Here is a 19,372-nt window from a genome sequence, read left to right on the forward strand (position 1 = left end):
TTACTGTGCCTAATTTATAAATTAAACTTTATCTAGGTATGTATGTATAGGAAAAAACAGTATTTGTAGGGTTTGGTACTATCCACTCTTTCAGGCATCCACTGGGGGCCTTAGAATGTATCCTCTTTGGATAAGGAGAGAGTACTGTAGTCCATGACTGATTTTTCTCTCCAGAATAAGTGTGAATAATTAAATATCTTTTTAAAACATTGGTTGCAAATGCCTCATAATACCGCTCTACTCTTTATTAAGGGTTTATTATTATAGAGTAATATGAAACCAACATTCTGGATTTCATGGCATTGTACCTTTTGGGGCTACCCCACCACTTACTCCTGAGCTGCTCCAATTCCTGCGCCTGAAAATTAGCACTGTTGAAACTTTTCTCTTCTCTTAGAAGGTTAAGATTTTTCCTTTCTTACTATCTTTGCAAAGCATAGACTAGGGAGAAATTAGTTCAGTATCTTATGCAAGGGCTGGCAATTTTAGGAGGCATATAGAATGTATAGAGTTCCTGTTGCAGATTGTCAATGATGACCCAGATGTCAGTTTTCACTGGTTCCTTGGCTGGTTGCTGCTGCCATGCTCCTTTCTTTATTGTCTAATGGTCATCCATAGACAAGTCCTTCCCCACTACTTGTTGCTGGAGATGCCAGTGCGCAGAAGTGAGTAGTCTGTAGCCTTACACCCTCTCCTGTAATTCCTCAATTATATCCATGAGGAAATGGTTTAGAATCTTGCGCATCACATTAAAAGTTCCCAGTTTAACCTAGAATCAGTGTCCCTCCACCAAAGGTAGCTGAAGTCGGACTTACTTTGGTCACGAGTCCTCCCTGCCTTTATACACATCTCTGTATAAACTTTAAATTAATTATTTTTTTTTGGTTTGAGGAAGATTGTCCCTGAGCATCTGTGCCAGTCTTCCTCCACAATCTTCCCAAGGCATGGCTTGATGAGCAGTGTGTAGGTCTGCACCCGGGATCCAAACCCACAAACCCTGGGCCACTGAAGTAGAGTGCATGAACTTCACCACTACACCACTGGGCCAGCCCCTAAAATTAATTTCTTAATGGACTATAGCTATGAAACATTGTGAGACTCTAACACACTTCTAGGGAAAAAATCAGGTCACATTTTTCTGGATATTAGAAATACGCTGCTCAGTTCCCCTGTCCTCGGTAGACCAACACTGAAACTAGTGAGAGCTAAAACATTTTGGCCCCCAAAATAAGTTGTCTTAAAGGAAGGATGAAATCTGTGCATAGTTTACGTTGTACAATACAAGGAGAGAAAGGGCCTACGAAGTGCATTTTATGGCGTTAATCCTAAAATAATTTAATCCTACATGTAAGCATGTTTAAATATTTTACTGTATTTTCTGTAAGAATAAGCCAGAAATAGGTTAGGACATAATAGCCCATAGGGGTCAGTATAAACTTAGAGTTGGAAGAGACCATATCCTGAGTAAAGACGTACTTTTGTCGGTGAAGACAGACTTTTATATTTTTGAAAAATAAATTTAAAAAGGTAAAATATTAGAGGTACAAAAACTCTCCTAAGTTGTTACCGTAATATTAAAATAGCAAGTGAGCAATTTTCTTTCCACACAGATTTTTCTTTTTGCCCAAATCTAAGCCAGTAATTCCCATGACAACCAGATGTGTTTATACCAGTGAAGTAGATGGCTACAAAAATATATTTATTTCAGGCAGAACATGTATAAATTTATCGAAAAAAAGCAAATATTCACCATGTAAATAATGAAGTTGGTAGAGAATTCAAATGTTTCTAATGTTTAATTACTGTTTTATAATCTTTGAGAGTGTCTACTTGAAGAAATGCTAATGGTATTTCTGAAACATTTTACATCTCGAGAAGTGTTAGGTAGGGGCTGACCCGTGGCATAGTAGTTAAATTTGCGCACTCTGCTTTGGCAGCCTGGAGTTTGCAGGTTCGGATCCCAGGCATGGACCTACACACTGCTCATCAAGCATGCTGTGGCAGTTTACCACAAACAAAACAGAGGAATATTGGCATGGATGTTAGCTCAGGGGCAATCTTCCTTACCAAAAAAAAAAAAAAAACGAAGAAGAAAATTAGCTAAAGTATGTTTAGGATTTATTGACCTCACATAGGAGTTGATAAAAGATAATATTATCATATATTAAAGAACTTTTATTAAGTACAAGCATTTATTCACCAAAAATGTTACTTATGCTACTGAAAAGAGACAACTGTTTCTATTTTGGCATTCATCAGATTTTTGAATTCTGATTAAATATGTTATTAAGATGATGTCTAAATCAGTGCTTTCCAATAGAAATGCAATGTGAGCCACATTTGTAATTTAAAATCTAGTGGCTGCAGAAGAAATTAATTTTTAACAATACGTTTAATTTAAACCAATATTTCCAAAATGTTATCATTTCAACATGACATTAATAAGAAAACTATTAATGAGATAGTCTACATTATTTTAAATCTTCTAAATCTGGTTTGCATTATATAGAGTTATAACACATCTCAATTCAGACCAGCACAATACAAGAGCCCAATAGCCCCATGTTGGACAATGCATATCTAAAAGCTGAGAGAGAAAACTGAAGCAATTATTCAGATGATCCAGTACAAGCTAAACAAACAAACATACGTTTCTTTGTATAAATTATTTAGATATTTCAGGACAAAGTGGTTTTAAGCCTGTGCGTTTACTTCTGGTATTGAATCTGTTTCATCTAATTGATTTTTTGTATACAAATAAAATCTGAGAGACTTGTAAGCAGGGTAAATGTTCTTATAATTATTTTCACTATCATACTGCTATTTTATATGTACAAAATCTGCCAGATTTTATTTTCAAGTGTTTCAAATATTCCACAATCCTATTTTAACCAACTTCTTCATTTGAGTTTCTATGGCCTTAGCTTTCTCCCCTCCAGAATTAACTGTAACATCAGGATGGTCCCCAGAGGCTCTTGACATTTTAAGTACCCTCATCTCAAGTAACTTCAGACAGTTCTTGTTGATTCTCACCCAATTCTCTATACCTCACTCCACTGCCGGTATTCTCCATTACCCCATATAACACTTCTGCAAATTCTCACGCAAAGCTCATCCCTTTTTATTCTCTTCTACTGAATGATCAAAAGCTTTGGATACTCTTTTTTCACAATTTTTACTCTGTTGACAATTTACTTTAACTTCAAAAATGATTAGAACAAAAGTATGGACACTTCCACACTTTTCCTGCAAAGTTTTACCCAATTCAATAACTAACTGGTAAGGACTTAATTGTTTCATCAAACATCCTAATATTTCCTAGTATTAAGGTCTTTGTATGTAGAACGCATTCTGCATCATCTTCAGAAATCCCAGGTTTAGCTGCTTGGCAGCATCTAGGTCTGTCCTTTGTTCTATTATTTCTCCCAAATGTTCATTCAGAGTCCTGGAAGAGCTTGGCCTAGCTTCCACTAGTTCCACCATATTGCTCATTAGTCTTTCCTCTTTCAGGAACAGTCCTATCTTCTTTAAAGAGTTAGTGTCCGAGGAAGCTCGTGTATGAGCCACTCACAAGTCATCTTCCACTGGGAGATCTCCTAAAGGGAATTTTCTGCCTCAATTAGCCCAACTTATTTATATTATATAGTAGAGTTCAGTCTCCCTGGGAATCACCTAGTTTTTGAAATCTTCTCCAAAGCCGTAGGACTGAAAGGAGAACTCTCTCCACCTAGTTTCTCTGCCATGGAGAGAACATATTCAGCACCGTTACTATCATTGCTATGCACATTTCCCCTTCTCAGCGACACTCATCCAGCAGTTTAGGTGCTATAACAGGGTACCCTTGGTTCAGTTCTATGGTATGCTTTGATCCAGGCATGGTTGGATGTTACACCACAGTTGAGCAATCTTAAATGGTAGTGATTAGTAAGAGAGAAAAAACATAACCAGAGTCTGTTAATAATATATGGGAATTATGCTTTATGAAGTAGCTCTCACTTATAAATGAAGTCCAGAAGATGGACTTTTCCCATTGGATCTCCATATAGAAACAACCTTGGACTAAATGGCAGTAGAGGGAAGTGTTTCAGAGAAATGCTTAAAACCAGAGCAGGGCTGCCAGTGCTTGAATGCTAGCTCCCCTTCAGATTAGCTGTGTAATCTTGGGCAAATTCCATTTTCTGTGCTTCAGGTTCCTCAACTTTAAAAGAAGGAGAGTTGACAGTACCTTCTTCATAATATTGCTGTGAGGATTAAATGAAAATAAGTAAAGTGCATAGAATAGTGTCTGGCCCGAGGTAAGTGCGCAATAAATATTAACTACTACTTCTGGATATCAGGGACTTTCTTCTCTTTAGTCTTCTTATTCTCCAAAGACCTCTACCCCACCCCTGCCATGCCCCTGCCACGATTACTTTCTTAATCTTTTAAACCCTATGTCTAGCTCTCAGATATTTCCATCTACTTTTCTCAATAAAACTGAAAGTGGAATAGGGTAGGGGCTTCAAGCACCTCTAAATAAACAACTACAGGACAAAACAAGCCCTTTTCTTACTTATATTAACTTATTAAAGCACAACTCCCTTGCACTGTTTTGTAAAGAGAATGTTCCTTTCTTTCTTCTCTCCCTTTCCCCCTCCTCCTCCCCATCCTCCTCCCTCTTCCTTTCCCTCTTACCAGAGACCCCCATCCCAGGAGGAGGAGAGGTTGGAAGTATATAGAACTTATCCTGGAGGGAGGGCAGTCTGGGATTGGCTGACATAAGCATTTAAGCATGCTAAGAAAGAAAGAGAGAAAGAACTGGGGCTGTTCCCATCCCCACCTCACCTCCAGCCATCATGGCCTCACAGCCAGAATTGCGTTATTGTCTTTGCTTAAAACAACCCCTGGCGCAGTAGTTAAGTTCGCTGGGACTGCTTTGGTGGCTGGGGTTCGCCAGTTCAGATCCCGGGTGTGGACATGGCATCACTTGGCAAGCCATGCTGTGGTAGGCGTCCCACATATAAAGTAGAGGAAGATGGGCACGGATGTTAGCTCAGGGCCAGCCTTCCTCAGCAAAAGGAGGTGGATTGGCAGCAGATGTTAGCTCAGGGCTAACCTTCCTCAAAAACAAAACAAAACAAAAAGAACACCCCTGGGCCCTGTCTGGCACCATTCACTTGCCCATTGTACATCCTCAGTCAGGCCAGCCCCCTTCGACCATGTCCATCACTCCGTGCGGAAGCACTGCCAGCATGTTGGACAAACTGCCCTGCAAAGTCGCTGACATCAGCCTGGCCTCCTGGGATGTAAGGCCCTGGACATCGCAAAGTATAAGATGCCAGGCCTGATGCACAGGCGGGAGATGTACTCAGCCTCCAGGCCACTGAAGGGCGCCCGCATCACAGGCTGCCTGCACATGACAGTGGAGATAGCTGTCCTCATTGAGACCCTCATCGCCCTGGGTGCTGAGGTGTGGTGGTCCAGCTGCAACATCTCTACCCGGGACCATGCAGCAGCTGTCATTGCCAAGGTGGGCATTCCAGTGTATACCTGGAAGGGTGGAACAGATGAGGCATACCTGTGGTGCTCCTGTGGAGACGCTGTACTTCAAGGATGGGCCCCTCACCATGATTCTGGACGATGGGGGTGACCTCTCCAACCTCGTCCACACCAAGTACCCGCAGCTCCTGTGGGGCATCCGAGGCATCTCTGAGTAGACCACACGGGGACCCACAACCTATATAACATGATGGCCAGTGGGATCCTGAAGGTGCCTGCCGTTAATGTAAACAACTGTCGCCAAGAGCAAGTTTGACAACCTCTGTGGCTGCCAAGAGTCCCTCATAGATGGCATCAAGTGGGCCACAGACGTGATATTGCGGGCAAGGTGGCAGTGGTAGCGGGCTATGGCAACATGGGCAAGGGCTGTGCCCAGGCCCTGAGGGGTTTTGGAGCCCATGTCATCTTCACGGAGAATGACCCCATCAACACACTGTAGGCTGCCATGGCGGGCAATGAGGTGACCACTATGGATGAGGCCTGTCAGGAGGGCAGCATCTTTGTCACCACCAAAGGCTGTATTGACATCATCCTCTGCCGGCACTTGGAGCAGATGAAGTGTGATGCCATTGTGTGTAACATCGGACAGTGATGTGGAGATTGATGTCAAGTCGCTGAATGAGAATGCTGTGGAGAAGGTGAACTCAAGCCTCAGGTGGACCGCTACTGGCTGAAGACTGGATGCCATAGCATCTTTCTGGCAGAGGGCTGGCTGGTCAACCTGGGCTGTGCCATGGGCCACCCCAGCTTTGTTATGTGCGACTCTTTCACCAACCAGGTGTTGACACAGATTAAGCTGTGGACCTACCCAGACAAGTACCGTGTTGGGGTCCACTTCCTGCCCAAGAAGCTGGATGAAGCAGTGGCTGAAGCCCACCTGGGCTAGTTGAATGTGAAGCTGACTGAGAAGCAGGCCCAGTACCTGAACGTGTCCCGTGATGGCCCCTTCAAACCTGATCACTACTGCTACTGAGAATGAGGCCTGTTCCTTGCCTTTCAGCTGCTTCCCTTGCCCGGATCCCACCTCTCCTCCCCAAGAGCAAATGGCACCAACTTTGAGATTGTTTGTTAATGTCCCCCATCAACTCCATGGGGCCAGTCACTCAGTTTTTGGCCTCCCTGCATCCCTCATACTCTTCTAAGTTTGACAGGGGGAATTGAGAAGCCCTTCCTCAAACCCTGTCATGATGGAGGTACACGGGAGATACACACAGGGAACCATTAGCTCAGGGGTTTTGGAATTGCTCACTCCATCAGTCCTTCCTTAGGCTGGAAGTCAGCAGTGGTGGTCACAAAGCCCATCCACTTTGCCATCTAGGCCCTCACCTGGCCTATGGACTTTATACTCATATTCTCGGTTTACAGCTTCACTGGTTCTTCAGCCCATGACAGATGAGAAGGAGCTATTTCAAAGGGCAGGGAGGAGCTGTTGGGGTTTGAATGTTCCTAAGAGCTTGGCTTAGTGCTGGGCATTCTCTTAAACCTCAGCACAATGGAGTTGGTACCTTCGGTCCCCATTTTACGGGGTTTAGAATATACTGTTAAGGGATAACCAAGAAAGGACAAGCAAAATGACAGCCAGAGGTTGAGAGGGCTCAGAGAAACATAAATACACGCATAGATCTGCCTCCACAATGTAATGTGATGGTTCCTGTCTCAACCCTGGATCAAAAAGAGATTAATTTGTACTATAATGTTTACATAATGTTTGTAATGTTAAAAGAGAGTAAGAAGGTGGGTAAATAAAAATTTTGGTGCCTAAAAAAACCCAAAAAACAAAACAAATCCCTGGGAAAGAGAGAGGAGAGACGATGACAGGCTTCCTCAGCAGCATTCTCCCATGGGCCCTGAAGGACATGGCAGCCTTGGATCCTCCCTGGACCAAATTCCAGTTCTGTTCACCTCCAGTCTAGAAGCTGCTTCTTCCTTAAGCAAATTTCTAAAATTTGGTGTATTACTTATCTTTCATTAGTAAAAGTTACAATAAAAATGTCATTCTATATAAATTATACAAACCAAAAAACATTAAAAAATAAATAGAAAATACTATTTTTTTATTCACAATAATTGGGAACTTAAGTCAGTAAGATTTACTAAATTGTTATAAAATAACTACCCATCTTCTTTTCTAGGAAATAAAATTCTTTTGACTGTTTCAAAGCTTACTTGCTCCAATTTCTCATTTTCTATAGAAATGATTTCTAGATTTGATGGTCTTCCTTGTGACATGGTACACCTTAACTAGTTGCTAATAATTTTTAATTTGGGGAAGCTAATTTCTCCACTGGCAAACAAGATTGCGTAAATATTATTTTATATATATGTAAAGTTACATATATTCCGAAAGCTGTAAAAGTATTTAAACTAGTACTAAATATAATGTAATATTCAAGAAGAGTCATACCAAGGAATTCAGTTATTTGAAACATTTCTCTTGCATAAATTGAAATACAATGTATATCAACCCTGTTAAAAAAGATTTACTTTCATCAATTTGAAATTAGCTATAACAAAGTTAATAGAATAAGATATTTCACTACAGTATAGTATAAAATAATTATACAAATTGCCCATCTGTTAATAATATTTATAATACAATTAAAAATGTTCCCATTAATAAAAATGTTTATGCTGTGAATCATGCCTCCTTAGATGAGTAACGACTGTATAGTACCTTCCTGAACAGTCAGATCTGACAGATCTACTCTGTAGTCTGGAAAAATGGAGATAATGGTTTTTGAATAGATAGCCAATGATGCCTAATACTTAGCAACTGCAAGCTGGCAGCCCACAGAGGGGTTAGGAGCTGAGGCACTGCGTCTCCCCTGCTCCACGGGCTTCACAATGTCTTGTTGTGTTGCAGTTGCTTCAATCATCTATAGATTTATATTTTCGTTTCTTCATTTTTAAATTATTTATCCTTTCCACAATTTTTATTTTTATTTTATTTTTTTGGTAAGGAAGATTGGGCCTGAGCTAACATCTGTGCCAATCTTCCTCTATTTTTTGTGGGATGCCTCCACAGCGTGGCTTGGTGAGGGGTGCTAGGCCTGCCCCCAGGATCTGAACCTGTGAACCCCGGGCCACCGAAGCAGAATATGTGAACTTAACCACTACACCACTAGGCTGGCTCCACTTTCCACAAAGATTTTAAATTTCTTAATATGAATACACAGGCCTTTTATTTTTCATAATTCTGTTTCAATAATTAAGACATTTAAAGCAATAGATTTTCCCCAGAGTAACTTTTTCCATTTCTTGTAGATATTAGTATGAAACATTCTGCCTTTCATTGTTGTCTATAAAGATTATGGTTTCCTTTAAAATTCTCTTTTTGATATGTTATCAGCAATACTGATATTTCTTAATTTCCAAATAGAAAAGACTTTTCTAATGTTATTGGCTTATGACTAGAAAAATGCTATAAAATGTCTTATTTTATCAGTTTGTGACAAACATCTAATTGGTTTTTCTAAATGTTACACTGACATAAAAAACAAAAAGTGTGTTACCTATTAGAGGAATGTAAAGATCCATAAATCTATTAATTTAGGTTTATTACTTCTATTATTCAATTACTCTGTCCTTACTTATTTTTTGCTTATTAGATAAATCCAGTTGTAAGCGGGCTCTTTTGAATATGGCATCATAATTAAGTTTTTAAATTACATTCTTTTTTTTTTTTTAAAGATTTTATTTTTTTTTCCTTTTTCTCCCCAAAGCCCCCCGGTACATAGTTGTATATTCTTCATTGTGGGTCCTTCCAGTTGTGGCATGTGGGACGCTGCCTCAGCGTGGTCTGATGAGCAGTGCCATGTCCGCGCCCAGGATTCGAACCAACGAAACACTGGGCCGCCTGCAGCGGAGTGCACGAACTTAACCACTCGGCCACGGGGCCAGCCCCATTAAATTACATTCTCCTTGCATTTCTTATAGTATTTACTTTGTATTTAGTGGCTATTTCTTGATTGTGTTCAGGTTTATGGTTATATTAACTTCTTCAATTATGACATTTTTAATTACGCCGAATCCTCCTTTATTCTGCTGTATTTTACCATTAATATTCACCTTCTCCAATATTTATATTACTATTCCTGCTTTCTTTTGATTTGCTTTAAATAATATTATTTGACCTTCTGCTATTTCAGTTGAAGCAATCAGCACTTACACTTCTTTTCTCATCCTCCTTCCCCAGTTTTTATTTTTCCATTTCTAAGGCATGGGGCATATAACATGTACACTCTCTTCTGATGCTCTCAGCCCTGAATGTATTTTAATATCAGTTCCACAGTAAAATATGGTCAATGTTCACCTCCAGTATTTTGCTGTAGTTTCTTGAGTCAGCTTTGGGTTAGTGAGGTTCTTCTCTGTGGATTCTCCAAAGAGGACTTAGGAAAACAAGATTCCTTGACTTCTTGCTTGTTTAAAAGTGTTGTTTTGCCTTCCTATTTGAGTAGTAGTTTGGCTGGAAATAAAATTATTGGATCATGTTCTCACAGATATTTTTTAGGTGATTAACAGTTGTCATTTTTTAATTTTATTTTTTCACTCCTTTTTTTTTTTTAAGATTGGCCGTGAGCTAACATCTGTTGTCAGTCTTTTTTTTTCATATCCCCTCAGCCCCCCAGTACACAGTTGTGTATTCTAGTTGCTGGTCCTTCTACTTCTGCTATGTGGGACGCCGCCTCAGCATGGCCTGATGAGCGGTAGTAGGTCCACATCCAGGATCCGAGCTGGCAAAACCCTGGGCCTCCGAAGCAGAGTGTGCAAACTTAACCACACAACCACAGGGCTGGCCCCCTGTCTTTTTTTTTTAAATTAAATATTTCTGTGGAGAAGTCTGCAGTCAGTCTGATTTTCCTCCCCTTGTAAGTAAACTAATTTTTTTAACCTGCATCTGCAAAGGATTATTTTATTAATTTCAAATTCAACAACTTTACTAGAATATATCTTGGTATTGAACATTCTGAGTCAAGTTTCCCTGAAGTATGGGGAACCCTTTTGTGGGTAAATTCGTTTACTTTTTTCAAGAAAGTTGTCTTGAATTATATCTTTAATTATTTGCTTATTTTAGTTTACTTTTTTCAAGAAAGTTGTCTTGAATTATATATTTAATTATTTGCTTATTTTGCTTATTTTATTTTTCTTTTACAGAAACATCAATTATTTATATGTGACATCTCTTTGCCTACCTTTCATACATATTATCTTCTTTGTAATCTTTTTTTTTGAGGAAGGTTGGCCCTGAGCTAAAATCTGCTGCCAATCCTCCTCTTTTTTGCTGAGGAAGATGAGGCTTAGCTAACATCTATGCCCATCTTCCTCTATTTTATATGTGGGACATCTGCCACAGCATGGCTTGATAAGTGATACTAGGTCTGTGCCCAGAATCTGAACCAGTGAACCCTGGGCTGCCGAAGCAGAGCGTGTGAACTTAACCTCTATGCCATAAGGCTGGCCCCCTTTGCAATCTTTTTAAACTCTTTATTTCTATTTCATTTTGCTCAGTTTCTTCCACTTAGTGCCTGACCTCTGCTAATTCACATTTCCTCTCTCACTGTCATTTCCTCATCTCTCCACTAAGTTTTTATATCTATCTTTGCTTTGTGCTCTTGCTTCCTAGAAGTTCATTTGCTTTTTTAAGGTCAGGGTTAACTATTTTTATTTGTTCCAGGGCATTGTCTTTTCAGTCCATGATCATCATCTTCCACTTGTTTTTCTTATTCCTTTTCTTGTTATTCCTTATAATATCCTTATATACATCCTGTGCTCATACTATTTTAATTTCTCATCTTTAAATGGTGAGTTTTGTCCTGGGTTGGTAGTTAAAGGAGATTGATGTGGAGAAATGACCAGCACCATATTCTACCCTATTGGAAACTTTCCTTTTGACTGAGGATTTTTTTTGCAGGATGGGAAGGGTGTCATTTATATTTTATTTCTCCTTAGCCAGTGGAATTATTCCCATCCTCCACTACTCCACCAAAGTTTCTCCCTTCTTTTTCTTCTGTTTCCTTTTCTCTTTTCTTCTGGTACTGCAGCTTCCTTCTGTCACATATGAACTTATTTTCATGATACTTCAGTTAACCCTACCTCTGCTTTTCATATCCAAACTAGGTCCAGAGAAGCATTTTTAGTCATTATCTACTAATGGTTTTCACCATTGCAAGTAAGGAATTTAGGTTTTCGTATCAAAGTGTGTCCTCTCTTATTGAAAATTGGATTTTGCTGGTTCTTTTGGGGATTTACAGCCAAGGCATCCCCTCTTTGCTCCCTCCTGACTGTACTCTTATTTCATCTCCAGTAATTTTTGTCAGCCTCTTCTCCAATTTCATCTAAGATTTAGCTGTCCCCTGATTTTGCTGAAAATGAGATTGTGTAGCTTTGTTTTTCTTTCTCCTCGTTCTGTTTGGATGACTTCCAGGAGTAGAATGGGGAAAATGCCAACTTCCACTTCCATCTTGGAGCTGGAAGCCTAGAATTGTGACTTGCATTTCATTTATGCTTCAATCATTCCACACTGCTTGGATTTTATCTAACACACCGTGAACCTTCTTATCTTCCTGTTGTAGCTCACGCATGTATTTCTACCTGAAATATTCCCAGCATTATTCCCCAAAAATGCTTTTATCTAGCTGATACTGATTCATCCACTAAAACCCAGCTTAGGTGCATCTCCTTTGCAAAATTTCCCTGGCAGCCTCCCCTTGGTTTCTTGGCCAATCTCTGACGTTAAGTGTGATGACTTATCTACTCTCTCTGTGACCTGTGTAGTTTTGCATGACTGCGTTTACCTCATTGTATTGTCATTCTGTTGTATTTTATTAATCCCCCAAACTGTACTATGCTTCTTGAGGACAGTGACTGTGTCTTAGGCATTTTTGTAATCTCAGGCTAGAAAAATGTGAGGCCTGTGATAGGCAATCAATAAAGCTCATCAAATGAATAAATAAATGCATTGTTTAGAAAGAAAAGACTAAAAATATTGATATACTGGTAGGTGATCTGTAACATCATATTTCTGAACAGAAAAGAATTATTCATTTAAAATTTAAGGTTTTTAGAAAGTTTGATAAATAATTGTATGGGTATAACTAGAAAAATTAGCAATTCAGCTCAGAAAATATAGGTTTGTGTGAATATAATTACAATGAGTGCATCTATTTGTTTCTCAGAGATTTCCATAGCCAGTTTGTTTGCTGTTCAAGTGGAAATGTGATTTTTGTTGCTTCCAGTAACCCAGGCTCCACCTTTGATCTGTCAGCAAGAATGCTATTTCTTTCTTTTGCATCCTCATCAGTAATAATTATTGCAATTAGATCTTAACTGACAATTCTCATTCTGTGCTATGAGAGAAACATTCTATTATTCTTTCTGTAATAAACAACTGGAAAAGTTAGCTTTTTAGTAAAATGAAAAAGTAAGTATTACTTTTGTATAATCTAGAATCAGATATCTTAATGTCAAGTTTAAGAGTACAGTGTTTCGCTTTTAATCTCTTGGGAAATATATCTCTGACATTTAGAAATATGAATCTGATATATATCTTCCTCAGTTGTGCATGAGCAAAACTGCACTGGACTTGGTTGGCTAATTATTCCATAAACTTTTAGGAAATAAAGACAGGCACATGAAAAAGAGCATCATGTAATATTTCTTTTTTCTTTTTTTTTTGCTTTGTTTTGAGGAGAAGGTAGTAATAAATGGACTGCATAATATAAAAAGCAAATATAACAGAGCACATTGTATTGTTCAACCAAATAAAAGATATAATAAAGCTACTTAAATACATTTTTATTGATAGGAATAATCAAAACCATTTTGCATGATAATTAGTTATAAATGATAAAAACTTCTAATATGCTTACAGGTGCCTTCTTTGTCTTCGTTTGTGTTTGGACAAATAGAATGTAAACATGATGTTTTATATAATGTTTGACTAAGTATATATGGTGCCTAAAAAGGATCTTACCAATATGTATACTAGAGAATGTTTTCCTATACTTCACTCCTAGAAAAAGGTTGATTTGGGGCCGGTCCAGTAGTTAGGTTCACATGTTACACTTTGGCGGCCTGGAGTTCACAGTTCGCACTCCGGGTGCGGACCTAGGCACTGCTTGTCAAGCCATGCTGTGGCAGGCATCCCACATATAAAGTAGAGGAAGATGGGCACAGATGTTAGCTCAGGGCCAGTCTTCCTCAGTGAAAAGAGGAGGATTGGTGGCAGATGTTAGCTCAGGGCTAATCTCCCTCAAAAAAAAAAAAAAAGATCGAGTTTTCAACAAAGAAATCAGTGAAGGCTTCGACTGTGACATAAAATTGCTATCTTTATTAAACTGCTCCAACATTTCCATGTGAGTTTTAAAGGGTACGAGCTCTCCCATCCCTCAAGTAGCCCTGGGTAAATCAACCACTTTAAGCCGCTCAAATGTTGTTTGTGTATGGTGGTGGTTGGTGGTCTTGGTACAATTCTGAGCGGGGAGGAGACAGTGGCAGATATCTCACCAAATTCCCAGAAGTGAAACAAATGGGAAATGTTAGAAATGGAATGTAGCCATCAAGAATAAACAAAAGCAACTACATTTACCGTGAATCTCAAACAATCACTCAAATCTATATTAGCGTAAACTTGAATTTTCATCAGGTACAAAATAAAAGCAAGGAAATGGTGAGCACTCTGGTGGAACTCTTCAGTAATAAAATTGCTACTAAGCTGGTATCCTGCTTCGTGTGTGTACGTTACCTTGCTTGGTCAGGAGGAAATCTAATGATAAGATTAGGAGTTCAGTCTCTTGAGCAAATTGCTCAAACAGTTTGCATTAATTCCCTCACTTGGGAAACAGGAATAATTATAGTATCTACTTTATGGGGCTCTTGTGATGATTAAATGATATAATACAGTTAAAGTGTGTAGTGGCACACAGTAAATACTCAGAAAGGTGTTCTATTATTTTCCTATTGCTGCTGTTACAAATCACCACAAACTTAGTGGCATAGAGCAACACAAATTTATTATCTTACAGTTTTGAAAGTCAGAAGTCCAAAATAGATCTCTTGGGCTAAAATCAAGGTGTTGGCAGGACTGCATTCTCTCTGCAAACTTTGGGGAGAATCCATTTCCTTGCCTTTCCAGCTTCTAGAGGTTGCCCACATGCCTTGGGTTGTAGGCCGTCATCACTCCTACCTCTGCTTGTGCTGTTGTATCTCTTTCTAGACTCTTCTGCCTCCCTCTTTATCTTTTAAGGACCCTTGTGATTACATTGGGCCCAGCTGGATAATCCAGGCTAATTTCCCATCTCCAGACCCTTAAATTAATCATACCCACCAAGCCCCCTTTGCCTTGTAAACTAACATATTCACTGGTTCTGGAACTTAGGATGTGGCCTTCTTTGGAGGGACCATTATTCAGCCTACCACAGGTGCTATGATTTTGTCAGTAACTGCAGAGTTTGTCATTTGTCATTGCTTGGTTAATGAGGTTTTTATTCTCCTTAATCTTTTTATAATTTTTGTCTATGGAAAATAACTTCATCTTTTAAGAAAATATTTCAATATTCAAAAATATATAACACATTTGCAGAGTATTTACATGAATATTTTAATGAAGTTTCTGATTTCTTTCCTTAAGATCTTCTCTGGAGAAGCATACTGCTATCACGTTTAAGTAATGTGTGGTCTTCATCATGCCCAAAACACTATACGGAGCATTTAAACGCGTGATACCTATGCAATTTACTGTATTTGCAAAGTGAAAGCATGCCCTTTACACAGTAGGTGTTTTTAAATAAATATTTGTTAAATTAATTAAGGAATTATAGAGCTGGTGTGACATGAACTTGACAATTCCTTTTAGTTTTGTTTCCATGAATTGTCCCTGCTTGAATACCCCATTATGGTATAAATTCCATCAGGTCATAGATTATTTTATATGCTCTGATAGTACTGGGAATGCCTTTGCACGTAATAGACATTCAATAAATATTTATAAATGAATGAATTTGAGTGAAATTGAGGGCAGGCGGAAGTAAGTGAAGGAAGATCTGGATGCCACTGAGTAGTTATTTAGTGTCCCTTTTTGCCTTTTCTTGATCCTGTGATAAAAATATTTCTCTAGGATACTCAAAATTTCTAATGTCTTTCAAAATTATTTTCCTGGAAATAGTCTAAGATATCAAAATCTGGAAATTGTGTTTATTTTTTCCGAGATAGATTATGATTTTCTATGAAAAAAAAAATCGAGCAAGTATGTTGACAGTCCTAAGTGAATCGCTGCTACTAAACCCTGTGACATTAATAAGTCTAGAGAAAAGCAATCTATGACATTTCGATTGAGAGAATCTCTTAGGGTTTCCTTCCTACCTCCTATCCCATCCCCCAAACTCTAGTAAAATAGAAGGGCTTTAGTACAAAACAGTATTAAGTTAAACTCTAGCTCACAAAGCAAAATTTTATGTTCTATTTTGTTGTTCCTCAGTCATAGAAAGGGAAATAAATGTGGTACATTACAATGTAATATCTCAATAAAACTTCACTCGTTGGATGAATGGGACCTGAAAACATTTGACCCCTTTTACACATGAGCGAGTAGAACAGGTGACTGTCCTGGAAACAAAACTCGAATCTGTGGCTTGTCTCAGAATTTAATTTAGAAGGCCAGAAATACGAGTTGCTATGAATTTTAACTAAGAAATACCTTGCAACCTTGAAGAATTTAAAAACTTTTCCTCTTAGCTTTTAGAAGTATCAAACCAATTTAAAGGTTCATGGCATTCACATCATCCTCTATTCCAGAAGTTATCAGTCTTGACTTAGAAAGTTGGGATTAGAGAGATGTGGAGAAGCAAGCAAGTCTTGCAGAAAGTTGATTGCTTTTAACAACAAAACCCATGAGGTGCTCTCAGTCACTGGGGAAGGAAGCAGAAAAATAAACTGAACTAAGAGGATAAAGCTTGATTGTGAATATTATGTAAGTGAATAAAAAATAAAACACCTCACCCATAATGTGATTGCAAATAATTCCATCATTATAGGCACATCTTGTCATTTGTTGTTCCCCAAATTCCCAGAGGATTTTTTAATTTCGCATTTACTTACAAGTAAAAATAAGATTTTTCTGGTGCATTTACTCCCTCTTCCAAAAATGCCTGCAGCCAATATTAGTTGCAAATGGATTGATTTTTGATTCTTTAAAAGCTCTTTGGTGCTTCTTCGAGAATACTCTCTTCTGTAGGCCCTGGGAGTGGAACCATGTAGTAAATTCTTTTGACTTTCACAGCTTGTGAAAGTCGTTTTATATTTAAAGTCAGAATGTAGGCTTCATAAAAAGCAGATATTATAATGCTCAAGAGATTTGTGTAGGCATTATCTATGCCATCCATAATTATGCCAATCATAAATATGGTAGCTTTTATATAGATAAAACCAGTGTTGTGTCTGAGCAAGTAGAATAGCTGACTATCTCTTCTAAAAATGGTTGTTGATACTTTATATATTTATCTACGAATTAGTATGTCAGTTCAAAATGGAAGTTTTATTCTATATAGATGTTCAAATTTTATCTTGAAATTACACATTAAAACACTTGAAACTTGAGTCTGAATGTTTAAGATTAAGAATCCTGACATTTTATAAGGTTATTGATTACTTCCTGAAGTAGGGGAGAAATATATGGAGTACAAAACAGCCTACAATTTAAAAGAAATGTGTATATCGTTTCTCTGCCTAGTAAGGTTTAGTCCTGCCCAAAGCATGGTAATGGGGTGTTCCACAATAGAGGCCCTTTTAAAATTGTGAAATTTTGACATGAATCATAGTTTTAAATTATAACCAGATTTGTTTTCTTCTTAATACTCTATCTAGGCAGTGCTTGAATTATTAGAGGTAATATTTTTGTCCATTAATGACTGATATTTTTGTAATATATATTTACTTTCAAAACATGATTGTCAAATTAAGAGAGCTGATGCTCCTGAATGATATTCCATTTCAAAAGGAAAAATGAACAGAATATTTTAGTTGACTGTTTATCCATTTTCCAAGTTAGTCCCTTGGTTTTATATTTAATTTGGAGACAGGCATTTGTTTCAGGGTAGGGAACGTAATCACCTAGCTGCTTTTCCTGTACATGACTCTTAACATCATCATCATCATCAATAATAATAAATTAATCCCAAACCTGTATTGTATGCAAGCCGTTATTACAAGTATTTACATGTATCATCCTCATCGCAACTCTATAAGTGAAATATTATTAGTATTCCTATTTTACATAGGAATCAGAAGCCTGGAGAAATCCAGTGATTTGCTGAAGGCTGCCCAGCCAGTAAGTGGCAGAACTTCAGGCAGCCACTGATAACTGTTGCCTGTTAGTAAACCCTGTGTTATTATTTTGAGAATTTGATCTTATATATTTTACTCTGCTGTCATTCAGTACTACTCAATGACTGTACTTGTGTCAAGCTTATTATGTTTACTATCATCATTGAAATTCATAATTGTAGGTGACCCCTACTCACAGATATACATTAATATGCCGGGGAGAGTGGGTGCTTAGACTGCTGAGGATATGATTGAGACAATGTTGTGAATCTTCATAGGCTATGATTGAAATGTGCCAGATACTTGGAGGAATTTAAAAGGATTAAGAGATCGTCCCTACCTTCAAGGAGTTTCCAGTCTTATACAGACCTTTGGGATCTAAAGGTAAAAAGATCTAGGATGTTTCTAGGCCTAGCCGAATTCTAAATATTTAAGATTTAAACAAATGATAATTAAAATGGGAGGTACCATGACTCACAACTTCTCTTTAACAGCCCCTGTGCACTGCCACCCAGAATCATGGTGCTCTCCCTTTCATTAAGGTTTTTTCAGTTGTTTTGAGACATTGAACTCTTTCTTCTCTAGGGCCTTACCTCATGCTTGTTCTTCTCTCCAAAATACACCTCATCCTCCTTGTACAGTTTTACTACTATCATCTAGCCTAGTGCCCTACACTGAGGAGGGGCTCAGTGAAAAATTATTGAGTGAATTAATGCATTTGTTGATACCTTGCATGTTTTCCACACGATGTTCCTGCAGCAAACATATTAATACACTTTTAAATAATTTTCTGAAGTTAAAATGGCTTTATCAAATATCTAAAAGCTCATCTAGAGAAATCAATGCAAACACACACTAAATCATATAGAAATAATTCCATGTGCTCAGTTTATGTAATTGTTAAAAGGTGTGGGATGGGGTCTTAAAACTTAGAGCCCATTTTCCATCTTAACTGAGAATCATCCCCATCAACTCTTGGAATATGGACAACCGCCAAGAATAAATAGGATTTAACTTTTGGAAAATAAATTCTGTGAGGAATTGTTACAGGAAGAGGGATTCTTTAGCTCTGCGAAAAGAAGGAGAATCCTGACATAAAAGGAAGGCCAAAGTAGAGATCTTTTTCAAATAGGTTTGGTACTTTCCCTATTAGAGATTCACAGCACACCTTATCCTTTTTAAAGGCTTTGAGAAATCCTGAGATAAACCTATTAAGCCAGTGTTTTTCAAATTTATATGACTTCAGGACTTTCCATCTCTTGAAACAAAAGAAAACAATTAACATATATCACATCTCATGGCTCATGCTTGGGGAAACACTGTTAAAATAGACTTTTTCAGAACACGGTAACTAGGTAGTCTACATTTACATTGAGAAGAAAATAAGACAAAGTGGGATAACTGGATTAATCTGTTATGAGGGCTATAAGTAAGAGTTCTAAATAAGAATTTAACAGGAGAAACATCAAAGGCAGTGTTATAGCAGAAGGTGAAGTTCAGGTTTATGACCTGAAGG

General features: G+C 38.1%; 1 pseudogene; it reads left to right on the forward strand.

The window, feature by feature from the left end:
• Positions 1-5,231: 5,231 nt before the first annotated feature.
• Positions 5,232-6,511, forward strand: LOC106842765 (adenosylhomocysteinase pseudogene; annotated as a pseudogene).
• Positions 6,512-19,372: the final 12,861 nt, after the last annotated feature.

The sequence above is a fragment of the Equus asinus genome, chromosome 24 (assembly GCF_041296235.1).
Source record: "Equus asinus isolate D_3611 breed Donkey chromosome 24, EquAss-T2T_v2, whole genome shotgun sequence".
NCBI lineage: Eukaryota > Metazoa > Chordata > Mammalia > Perissodactyla > Equidae > Equus > Equus asinus.